Source organism: Puma concolor, chromosome B3 (genome assembly GCF_028749965.1).
Source record: "Puma concolor isolate L17-30 chromosome B3, mPumCon1.1.hap2, whole genome shotgun sequence".
In the NCBI taxonomy this organism is placed as follows: domain Eukaryota; kingdom Metazoa; phylum Chordata; class Mammalia; order Carnivora; family Felidae; genus Puma; species Puma concolor.
Window position 1 is genome coordinate 132,212,934 of NC_141672.1, and position 12,171 is coordinate 132,225,104.

The 12,171-nt window shown below is 44.0% G+C and overlaps 1 protein-coding gene and 1 long non-coding RNA gene across 5 annotated transcripts in view; one reads left to right on the forward strand and one right to left on the reverse strand.

Moving 5' to 3' along the window:
- IGF1R (insulin like growth factor 1 receptor) overlaps positions 1-12,171 on the forward strand; it is a 310,288-nt gene that overhangs the window by 204,636 nt on the left and 93,481 nt on the right. The window lies entirely within an intron of this gene.
- On the reverse strand, positions 5,311-9,105 carry LOC147580385 (uncharacterized). The gene is made up of 2 exons (XR_015252845.1): positions 8,834-9,105; positions 5,311-6,211 (listed from the first exon to the last, which is right to left on the reverse strand). It is a non-coding gene; the product is annotated as an uncharacterized LOC147580385 (long non-coding RNA).

Here is a 12,171-nt window from a genome sequence, read left to right on the forward strand (position 1 = left end):
GAATTATGCACAATCGCTTATTAGCGAATCCCATTAATGTTCATTTATCTTACTTCTGTCAGGACAGGCACCTTTTGTTATACTTACGCTCTTTTGTGTCCCATCTGGCAAACCCTCAGTAAAAACCTCTTTTAAAAAATTGCTCTTTGTGTGTGTAAATTTCAGAACTTGCTCCTTTATCAATAGTGATTTTTTATGAAAATGAATGCTTCTAGGTCAGACTTTTAGAACTTCCGTCTTGAGGGAATTGGGGCCAAACAAGAAAATCTGAGCCCCTGAGTTGTGTGACCAACACCTGGGGCCTGATGGATCCCGACTGATTCATAATCAAGTGTGTTTTTAAAATAACAGGGTTATTGGGTAGGAGTTCAGAGCAGTGAGAAAAATGATAACATTTGACGTACGGCCAGCTCCTTCCAATGCCGTGCAGCTGGTCAGCCTGCAGAAGCAAGCTGGCCCCTGATGCAGGATGGCCACAGAGGCCAAACCATGAAGCTGCCGTATAGGGGGCAGGGTCACTGTGATTCCCCACTGTCACCATGGGTGAGAGATGGGGTGTGCCCAGCTCTGCCCCCCTTCCCGTGACCCCAGTCATGGGTACCCTTGAACCATTAAGACTGTTAAGCTTTTTTTCAGCAAACATTTGCGGATGCCTACAGGGTAGGTGATCTGCTAAACTCTGGGGGTGCAAAGATACAGAGCCATTCCCTTCCTTGAAAGAGTGCCCCGGGACCACTGTAGATTTCCCGACCCAAGCAGGAATTGTACAAGCAGGCATTATGACGGGCATGATCCATTTTCGTCACCTGGGGAGGCTTTCCAACTAGATGTCTATACCTTTGTGACCTTGGACAGGTCCCTTAATTTCCCTCAGCCTTGATTCCCTCCTCCTCGCAGCATAGAAGGTATCAGAGTGAGGGGCAGATGAGAACGCATATGTGAACTGCTTCGTGCTATGCCTTTTGCTGTGCCTTTTAGAAGGAGCCATTGCTGAGTATGGAAAATATTGAACCGTAGCACGCATGCTTGCATGAATCAGTCTGCTGAGTTATTTTAAGTTTGCATCTGAAAATAAAGGGTGGATTGCTGTCCAAATATAAAAGAATTGGATCCAGGCTCTAAAAGGATGTTTGCTGTTCTTTAGCAAAATACCATTCTTCTTAAGTTTCATTCAATCATTCCACAAAAATCTGAGCATCTGTTTTGTCCCAGGCACTGTGCTTGTAATGGGTGTACAACAGCAAACAGAACACTTGCTTTCTGCTCAGCTCGGGCTGACACTTGGACAGGGAATGTAGACGTTAAATAAATAGAAGTATGATGATGGCCATATAGGGGGAAGCCTGCTGTGTGTTTTAATATTTAACACCTGCTATGTGCGTTAATATTTAAATGTATCTTGGGAAGGTCTTTCCAACTAAAAATAATGATTTGTCCATTTGCCTGCAAATACCTCCTTTCTCTATAGGCAGTAGGCTGTTCATTTTTTGAGTGAGAGGTTCTGTTATTTGGGAAGAGAGCAGTTTTATAATTGAAAGTAAGCTGGAGATGATTCAGAGGAGAGACTATATGTTGGGTTTTCCTTGGCTTGTGCGTTGAAGTGGCTTAGGGAAAGTGGTTGTGTGCCAGTGGACAAGGGTGTAAACAAGCCACCCCAAATTCAGGTAAACCATGTTGTGTATGTCTTCAAAAATAAATGTAAATACCCAAAGCTCACACCTCTGTTCTTCATCTAGACCAGAGCTGTCCTGTAGAATTTTGTGTGATGATTCAGATGTTTTAGATCTTACCTGTCTGGTAAGGTCGCTGCTTAGCCACGTGTGGCAATAGAGCACCCCAAATGTGGCTAGTGGGACCGAGAGATGAATTTCAGATTTTATTTCATTTTTAATTAGTTTAAATATTTGAATAGCCGCTTGTGGCTTGTGGCCACTAGATGCTACAGATCCAGACAGAAGATTAACTGATGAAACTCTTTCCTCCTGAAGTATGTATTTATTTTGATTAAGGGTAACGAAGACCTGTACATTTCATTTTTCCCGTCATATTTACAGCAAATAAAGGGGGCATGCACATTTTTAAAAATGCAACACAATCAGTTAGACCAGCTGCCTAATTGCACACATTTTCTGGGCTGTGAGCCTTAATGACCTAAATACTCCTAATAACCTAGGAACTATAAAACAAGCAAGTCATATTCTATAACTGAATACCAGTGGGTTTCTTGGCTGAGAGAAAGCAGTCAAGGTCTTTGGGGTTCTATCAAGTGGCTGTTGATGCATGGACATTCAAAAGCTTTTGTGAAAATAAGGTAGATTTTAGAAATTTTGAAACCAAATTGAAACTCTCATTCAGGTTTAAAATTTTATTGGAGTTTATTTTCATTTCTTCTTTTGGTTCATCTGTGGGGTTTTTGTTCCCCCTGCTTTGTTGTTTTCATCAGGTTGGGAGAATAAAGCCTGGCTGGTCAGTTTCAATTTTATTTAAATTCATTTTGTCTTCATTCCTTCTAATCTAGCACAGTCCTGTGTTATATTGAGATCAGAGTGCTTCGGGGAAATGTTGAAATATAAAAACATTTTCATGAAAACATTTCCACTTACATTTAATTTTTCTTCTCAATAGAAAAATATTTCCAACTTAATCCTTCCTCTCCCCTCTTGAAATGAATTGCATGCTTTAGAAATAACATCAATCCACCCAAGTACGCAAGGACAATCTCAGCCATTGAATGGAGATATAAAGGCTCAGAGCATGGTGGGGTTCAGAGGCAGAGACTGCCTTTCAGGATGCTGATAAACATGGGCGAGGCCTTCAGAGGGCCCTCGGTTCCCCACACACCAGCACAGCAAACCAGTGCAGCACTTAGGTCTGGGCCTGCCGTGGAGAAATCTGTCACTCCATCTTAACCCATCAGCATCGTAGAGCTTATTTTGAATAACTCGTGAGTGTCTGCCAAAGCAGTCGATGTTGAAACTTCCTCTTTCCAAACCCCATCTGACATCTGGGACCAGCTATGCTAGAAGGTGTTTGAACACGCCATGGAGTGGCTCACCCGTTTCTTAAGGAAAAAATGGCAAGCAAGCCCCTCTCAAGGGCAGACTCCTGCCTTCCCTCTGCCCTTTTATTTTGTTGTTGTTCCTTGGTAACTTCAAGCCTACTAGGAAGCCCAGCCTTAGGGGAAGGTGAGCCTCTCTTCCAAGGAAAAAGCAGCCGCTCATGTCCAACCTAGAAGCACCTCCAGTGTGAGCTACCCTGTGCTCTCATTCCAGTCTGCAAAGTGCAGGGATATGGAGGCTGTGTGAAAATTTAGTGCATTCACCTGCATTGTAACGAGCGATGTACTGAGAGCTTACTCTACAACTGCTCAGGCACATTTCATTTAGTTTTTACAATAGCCAGTGGGGTGGATTCTCCTGACACTGTTTTACTGTTAAGCAAGTAGAGGCCTGGAAAAAATCAGTTGTCTATTAGAAGAGACTGTATTTGAACCAAGATATGCCCAATTTTAAAGTGTATGCTTTCCTGGGGCGCCTGGGTGGCTCAGTCGGTTGAGCGTCCGACTTCGGCTCAGGTCATGATCTCACAGTCTGTGGGTTCGAGCCCTGTGTTGGGCTCTGTGCTGACAGCTCAGAGCCTGGAGCCTGCTTTGGATTCTGTGTCCCCCTTTCTCTCTGCCCCTCCCCTGCTCATGCTCTGTCTCTCTCTGTCTCAAAAATAAATAAACACATTTAAAAAAATGTTTAAATATATGCTTTCCTTTGCTGTACTCCGTCTGTAGGCTTTGCACCCAGAACAGCAAATTTTTGGTTACATGTTTTCTCCCAAGAAAGAGCTCATGAAAACAAAAATTTCCAGTTTTTAAGGTTTGCCCTCAAGAGGGGAAAGAAATTTGTGGGTTCCTAAAACAATAAGAAAATGAAAAGTCATTTTATTGTGTCTGGGTTTTCTGATGAAGTTGTGGCTTTTGTAATCAGGTAGATTTTTCAAACAATATCAAGATCTCTAAGGTTTTTCCTTAAATGAATATACACATCCCATTCTTACATGCGTTGATTAACCATAAAGTGATTCAACTATAGGATGTTATAGCCTAAATATAAGAATGTATGAGTGTCAGAATTAATTTCCTCAACAAGGAGAAAGAGTTGGCAAATTCAGGAAGTGTAGTTCCGCGGTCCTTTCGTATTATTACATTTTTGTGCAGGCAAAGTCGCATGCCTTGGTCATGGGTACTGATTCTTCAGGTGTTGACTACTCCCTGATTCCTAACTGTTTGATCAAAGCCTCGGGCCAATTTCGTTTGCTCAGATCCAAAACCAGGTTAAAACTTCTTTCAGACCCAGTTCCTAGCACTGACGACAGAAGTCCAAACACTGGTACAGGCTCTTCAGGTAGACCTGTGGGTCCTGAGCAAGTGAGACTGTGAACTCCATTGACAGCAGGAACCTTGCCTCTCAGAACCGTTTCTCCAATGTGCTCAATCAATAGTCTGTCCAATGAAAGCATGAAGAGACAAGGAAGTACCATCAAAGCCATAGGGATAGCCGAGACTACCACACCAGCTTTCGTACGCTGTCATGCGGGAAATCTTTGCAACATAAATTATGTACTTCTTTCCTTCTTAGTTTAGTGAATATAATTTAATCATTTCTGGCCAACTTGGGGACATCAGTGAACATATATTGTTGTATTATGCATAATATGGTGATAGCCTTAAGGCGTAGTGGGAGGCAGTTTGCCCTATACTGAAGATTTCTTGTGTTTATTGTGTTCTTATGGTTTGGCTTTATCATTTTTATGTCCCCATTTCTGTTTAACAGACTTACTGCAGTACGACAAGGAAGCTCCGTCAGCCTCTCTGTAGGTCATTATTTGCTGCTTCCTCTTTGCTGTGGGTACTCTGAAAACAGATTTCTAAGCTTGCTAGGATTATATGTAAGACGGGGTGCCTGGGTGGCTCAATCGGTTGACCACCTGATTCTTGATTTTGGCTCAGGTCGTGATCCCAGGGTCCTGGGATTGAGCCCCACATCGGGCTCCATGCTGAGCATGGAGCCTGCTTAAGATTCTCTCTCTCTCCCTCTGCCCCTCTCCCTGCTCGCTCTCTCTAAAAATAAAACAAATCCTAAAAAGAGAGAGAGAGACAGAGAGAGAGAGAATTATGTGTAACAGTAAGTAGGCTGTAAGATCTAGCTTCTTTCTGGTCCTTGGCTGTGGACCCCCACAAACATGTTTTTGCTGGATAGTTGCGTTCCGGAAGGGTGTGGTATCCATCTGTGAGAAGTGTTTTCCCTTCACATGATCATGTTTTTTTTTTTTTTTTTTCTTTTACTTCTCTCTCTGCATCCACGTCTCTGTTTCTCTAGTAATATGACAGTTGCTGGAATAATTAAAATTAATGGAACACGTTTATCCACATGGGAGCGATTGTAGTGGTCAAAAAACATTTTCAAAAGGCATGCAATCCCCCCTTCTGTATCCTGGACCAGCACTCAGCACCTAGTTTCATGACATAGTATTTTACAAGGGTCCCCTTGTATTTCACTTTCAGATAGCTTTGCCTGAAGGGGCCTTTCCACTCCCGCCTGGTATTGGTTCTCCCTCCCCTGCTGTCATCTCCCACTCCTGGTCTTCGTCCTAGGCCCACGCCAACCCTGCCAGGCAAGACTCCTCCATGCGTTCCACTTCCAGTGCTCCTGCACCTCTCCGTTGTCCATTAAGGGTCTCTCCAGCAGGTCCTCCTCCTAGGGGTTGCCACCTTTCCAGCCTCCATTCCACTGGACACCTCTCATTGCTGAAGGCTTTGTAAGCGAACTTGATTTCCCTTTGGGAGGCAATGAGGTATAACAGAGCCGAGATCTTAGAGCGAAGCCAACTGCCACCCGAGGGCCCCTCTATTGGATAAGTCAGGCCGGTCTTGGAGCCTAGATCTCCTGTCCATAGAAAGGAGTTTGTACGGATCCAGTCAGCACATTCTTGGTGTGAAAGCAAGGGCTTAATCCAGTGGCACCTCACTCCCTTGCCTTTCAGGATTATTGCTTCTGTGTGGACAGGTAGCCGCAAGGGTTGACAGCAAATTTCTCATCTCCTATCGCACACCCTGTGATGCTGGGAACACCAGAGCAAAAATGGTTGCTGTCGCGCATTCATTTCTGGCCTCAATTTTGTATTATTCCCCGATGAGGATCCTTTCGTTGGAGACCAGTATCTGGAAGAGAAAAAAAAAAAAAAAAAAAAAAAAGTAGATCAAGCTTTTCAGATGAGATTTTAGTGCAGCCCCGACAGACTCTTTTTATTGCCTTCGCTACCACATAGTGGTGGATCAGGAAACTGTAGGGCTTGCAGGGCTGGGAAATTGCTGCCAATGGAGTGAAGATTCTGCTGCTGAAGGAATCTGATCTCTTTTCTGCATAACACAAAGAAAGCAGAAGCCCATATCGTCTATAGCAGATGACAGAGTATATGTCCAGTTCGGAAAAAAATACATTTCTCAGTACCTTTAAAGCAAAAAGACCGAGTTGTGAGAAGGATCTAGAAGAAGTCGTATGCAGTTTACTGGTGTCCATTTTGTTGCTGCTTTTTGCATTCCTCAACCATCTTACTTCCTACTCCCACCCCACTGGAGGATACTCCAAAGATAAATGAACTGTTAGGCAATATGTGAGAAAGGCTACGGTCCTCAACATGTACGCCCCCGTTCTCTACCGGCCTCTTTAGCTGGTAGCAACAATACTGCTCTCGGAATCATCTATAAAAAGTAGGCATTTGCCTCATCTCCAAATTAGGGGTTTATCTTATTTGCAAAACACTTTCAGGGCCTTTGTCTGGGATGGCAGGGTTTTAGCAACTCTGGTCCAAGTGGGAAGCACACGAAGTTAAGTCTCATTCAAAGCGAGATTTTGGAGTTCCCAATGGTTGATTGGCATGTATCCTTAAAGCTCAAGAGTTTCTCTGTCCATTCAGTTGATTGACTATGCTGTAGTTGTTTTCTTTTCCTTGATGAACTTTTTAGGAACATTTACTTTTGAACGTGTAAATTTGAAATAATTTCAGACTTACAAAAAAAAAAATAGTTACAGAAAGTACAAGTTTCTGAACACCCTTCACCCAACTTCCCCAAACGTCAGCACCTTACATAACCAATTGAGGCTTATCAAAACCATCATATCACCATGACGCGGTACTACGACGCTCCAGACTGGATTCAGATCCCACCAGTTTTCCCCTGTCTGGTCCTCTATCCAGTAGAGGATCCCGCCTCACATTTGTGGTCGTGTCTGTTCTGTTTCCTCAAACCCAGGTTGTTTTCTTCAGTCTTCCTTGGTAGCTTGCCACCTCCACACTTTGGAAGAGCACAGACCAGTTATTTTGCAGAATGTCCTTCTCTGGGTGTTTGCTTGTGATGAAAGTCAGGTGACAGCAAGAACATACAGTGTTAGCAAGATGACCACAGAAGTGCCACTGTGCCCTTCCCAGTGCATCCTGTCTGGAGACACATCATGCCCATAGGTTTCATTTCTGATGATGTTAATTTTGATCACTTGGTTAAGATGGTCTCTGCCAGTGCACCCGTTGTTAATCTTGACCTTTGTAATTAGGAAGCATCCTTCAGAGGTAGATACTTGAGACTAGCCTCTTCACACCGTTCCTCATTATTCTTTCACTTCCCAGTTTTAACACCCATTACTGTGGTGTTTGCCAAATGGTGGATTTTTCTATTTCTGTTTTCTACACTTAGTAATTGGAATTCTACTCTGAGGACTCTATGTATTTTTAAAATGAGGGACATAAAACTTTTTAAATAGCAGTGGCAGCTCCACTTTTTCTGGGAGGACAATTATGAATGACATGCAGCAGAAAAATATGCAGAAGCCTGAGAAGTCTCAAATAGGAATGTTATTTGAGATGTCGTTGCCATCATTTCCCTTCAGAGGAGGTGAAGTAGAGGGGAGGAGATCTCAGCCGCCCTCCAAAAAAGTCCTCTTAGTATCTTGGTCCTGGCTGCAAGTGTCTCTTGCTTTTGAGGACTGAGAGGACACAGTTGCAAGACTGTCTCTGGAGCACAGCCCTGAATGTTTTGGATGGGTTAGGAAGGCTTACGCCACCATAAGAACTTTAATTAATACTATGAAATGTTATCTCTGAGCATTTTAGGCTATAATTGAAAGGAGTGCTCAAGATACGGTTTCCTTCTTTTAGAATATACACTATTACTCACATGGCAAACAATTTAGAGGAGCCCCTCCCTCCATTTAATTAAATTTCAGCAGCCCCAAATCCAATGCGTGTGAAGAAATCATTATTTTGAATTCTTTATCCTGAAAAGATTAAAATTACTCTTTACTCTTAGAGGTTTTTTTTTTTTTTTTAATTGGGCTATTCTATTCTTTGATTGTGATCCTTCCAATGTGATTTTTAAAAATATTTTTACTTCTACCTTAAAAGGATGAAACAGTATTTATATGCAACTACAATATTTTATCAAAAGCTTGTGCATCTAATTGAAAGGACTGTGAATGGCTACATTTTTAAATATCCTGCAGTCCATCCCAGGTTGTAATTTTATCATCACACTCTGGCAAGATCACACTGGGTACATTAAATTCCTGTGGCCCTCATTTTTCCCTCACTGATGTTTGTAACTCGGATTAAATTTTAGGAGCTTGAAATAGAACCGTTCCATTAGGAAAAGAAAAAAGAACCTCACACACCCCAAACCGTCGGTAGCTGCTCATTAGGTACGGTCAGGGGACTCACATTTGCCGGACCAAGCAGGAATTTTGATGGTAGAATTGACGGTTCTGAATTAGGTTGGATGAAAAATACGTACGGCTTTTAAAGGTGTGGCCGCACAGAATTCATGCAACCGAGTACTGAGGTTCTTTTCGTGTTTGCAGTGCCTTGGTGAGTGTCCTAAAGTTGGCGGCTGAGCGGAGGGGGACAGGGAACATTTACTTGAGTGTTATTTCTAGACCGCAAGCCCAGCGCTGGAAAAAGTTCCAGCGCATCCGTTAAAGTTAGTGCACGTGCTCGGGCGGACCGGATCCCGGAGCGCCGCCGCCACCGCAGCGCCGCAGACCCCTCGTGGCCGCCCGCTCCTGCCCTGGCTGGCGGGAGGCGGGGCTCAGCAGGCGCGTGCCCGCGCGGGAGGACTGGCCGGCCACGTGACCACGCTCTGGCCACGCCCGCCGCCGCCTCACGTGGTGTCCGGACACCATGTGCGAGAGTGGATGGAACAGGGAGCGGCCGGGTGTGGCATTCGGGTTTGGGAAGACAGAAGCGTATTTCCCGCCCCCTCCCCCCCCCCCTAATTCCTTAATCCCGATAGCGGAAAATGCAGAAAGTATTTCTCATGTATTTCCGATCATGTCATCTAATCCCTTTGGTGGCTCAAGTTTCTTTATGGGAACGTGGTTTCCGTCTCGAGGGGTCGATCCCACGGTGCCAGAGCCACGCTGCCTCCCTCGGGACGGGGGTGGTCTGGGTTTCCCGAAGGTCGATCATCCATTTTATGGCAAAGAAGTAAACCGTTCTAAACCGTTTCACTACAAACCCTGGTTTCTCCTTAGCGATAATTGAATTTTGATGGAAAACCGGCTGTCCTAAAGTTATGGGAAGAGGGTGGTCCACCCTCCGACTTCCGCGGCATTGTTGCCGCTTTGCCGCGGGAGGAGGCTCGCGGAGTAAATAACTTGGCTGGGTCCCCTCCACGTTCGTTGCTCATGTGCTTGTGAGCAGTGCACAACGTAAAAGGAAAATAAAAGATGGAAGTAGGTTTGCAAAAGAGAAAAATTAATATGGAAGGAGGGCGTGCGTTCTCAAATTGAACCAGGGTCTCATTGTTACGAGCTAACGTCCAGTTACGTGCTCCAGTCCGATCCCGGACCGCAGCAGAACCGCCTGGGGAGCTCGTGCGGTCCGCGGGGAGGTGTTGGTGCCACCGTCCCCCGCCGCCACCACACGGACGCACGTGCCCTGTTAATTTCCTGGCACCCGTTGCGTACGGAGCCTCGTGTAAATCTTCGGCACACTCCTTTCTGCCCATTTCGTGTGGGAAGTTAAGGTTCTTTTCGGTTTACTTTCTGTTCACCCTCGTTGAAATGCGGCAAACCGAAAGGAGTTTATTAATGGAGATCCCAGTGTATAGAGAGATTTTATTGAAAAGAAGGGCTCGAATGATAAAACCTCGTGTTAAAAATCAGAAACAGACTCTTGTTATTGTTAATAACTTTGAAAATGGAAATCCAACTTTTGATAAATTATTTCAGAGGAGTAGTTCTAGGGACCAGACATTTGGTAGGTAACTCTGTGTCTGGTCATCAATTATAGTGATTTCCTTGCATCAGCTCCAGAAAATCAGAATATTCATGAGCTTTCTGCTCTGACTCAGACCTTCAGGAGCCATGAAATTTTCCTGTTGGGATGAGAGGAAGTGCTGTCGGTGGTTTTGGCAGCTGAATGAAACCAGAAATAGATAAGCAGGGTAGAGGGGCGATGTCCATTTGTCTGGTCTTATCATCCTGCTTTTAATTTGTGAAAGTTAAAGTTTAAAAAAATTATATTAAACGTGCGATCCTTTTTAGAATTCACGGAGTACGTTGAGGAAGTGGTTTTGTTTTTGTGAGTTTGTTTAAACAAATGACTGAGGTTTTTGTTTTTCGCTGTGTCTGGCCAGGCAGCAATGCTACACTTTTTTAAATTCATGAAATACTGACCAGCGAGTCTGTTCTTTAGCACTCCTCTGCTTTTGTGATGGGAAGACAAGGAGGCAGACACCAATGGCGCCTCTTACAATGGAGGTTTGTTTGTTTATTTTTTAATTTAATGGAGGGATTGTAGATGGCTTAAAATTTCCTTGTGCCAGGACAGAGAAAGGGGGGGTGGGGGGTGGGAGAATAATTAGCCCATTTTAAGCAACTTTAGCAATAGCCGATCCATAGGCATTAACTTTCGACAGCGACAGAAGCCTCTTTCTAGACCTCATCCTGTGATGTTTTAAACAAATTTAATTTTGTTTGATTAAAATCTTTCTTAAAGGCCGAAATTTGCTGAGGTCATTTTTTCAAATTTTTTGGTTATATACTAATAAAGATGGCAAGTTATAATCTTCTGTTGAAATATGCGGGAAGCCTATCCTTCACCCCCTCCTTCCCTGAAATGCCAGGGCTCCCTTGCCTGTTCTGAGAGGTCCTTCTCCGGCACTCCTGCCTCGTACACACCCTTCCATCCCGTGGTCCACTCAGCCGGAAGTATTCTTGTCTTCCTGATGTGTATCTTTTAGGACAGGAATCTTTACCTTAAATTCTTATCTACATGTACAACAACTGGGGTGTCTTCCAGACAGGTGCACTCAGGTTTTAAATGAACAAATATTTAATCCAGAAGAGTTTATGAAAAAAAAAGGGGGGGGCTGTTTGTATTTTTTTTTTAAGCCATTGTTGTTAAACACCGTGTTTGGAGTGGTACGAATTCTGTGCTCTACAAATTTGTATGAATTATGCCATTTAAAGTAGAAATAATTAAATATTTCAGTGCTAGGTTCACAGGAGTGAAGTTTCCACTTTTTTATGTAGTCAAATTCGTTGCCTTTTGGTCCTTTGGGATGGTGCTGAATGACCCTGACAGAACTCTAAGGCACAGAAATGAGCCTCATGCAAGTCTGAGAGCTGAGCTCCTGGCATTCAGTACTTCTGTTTATCATCATCTGTCTCCCTGTTAAGTCACAGCCTCTTGTGGTCCTCAGTCTCCTCATCAATGAAATATTGCTGATACCTTTCTATGACTTATGAAAGTAGGTTATGAGAACTACAGTAGAAAACTCTGTGTCATGTGCACGTGCACGGTACCTTACTGGTTAGAAGCACGGACCCTCGAGTCCTGTCGCTTCAGTTGGAATTTCTGCCTCTGCCTCCCGAAGCTCCTTGACTCCGGGCAAACCACTCTCTCTGTACTTGAGACTATGGTTCAGAGGACGGGAAAATAGGCCCTCCCTCTCAGAGTTGTGGACGTTAAGTCAGCGCATGCCAGGCACATGTAGCAGTGAGTGCCCCCACGTATGGTAGGTGACTTACTATTACGGATAACAAATGCTCATTTTTTTTCTTCTCATCTAGTACTTTGAGCTTTTACTTCTATTAGGGCCAAGAGACAGAGACAGAGAGAGAGAAT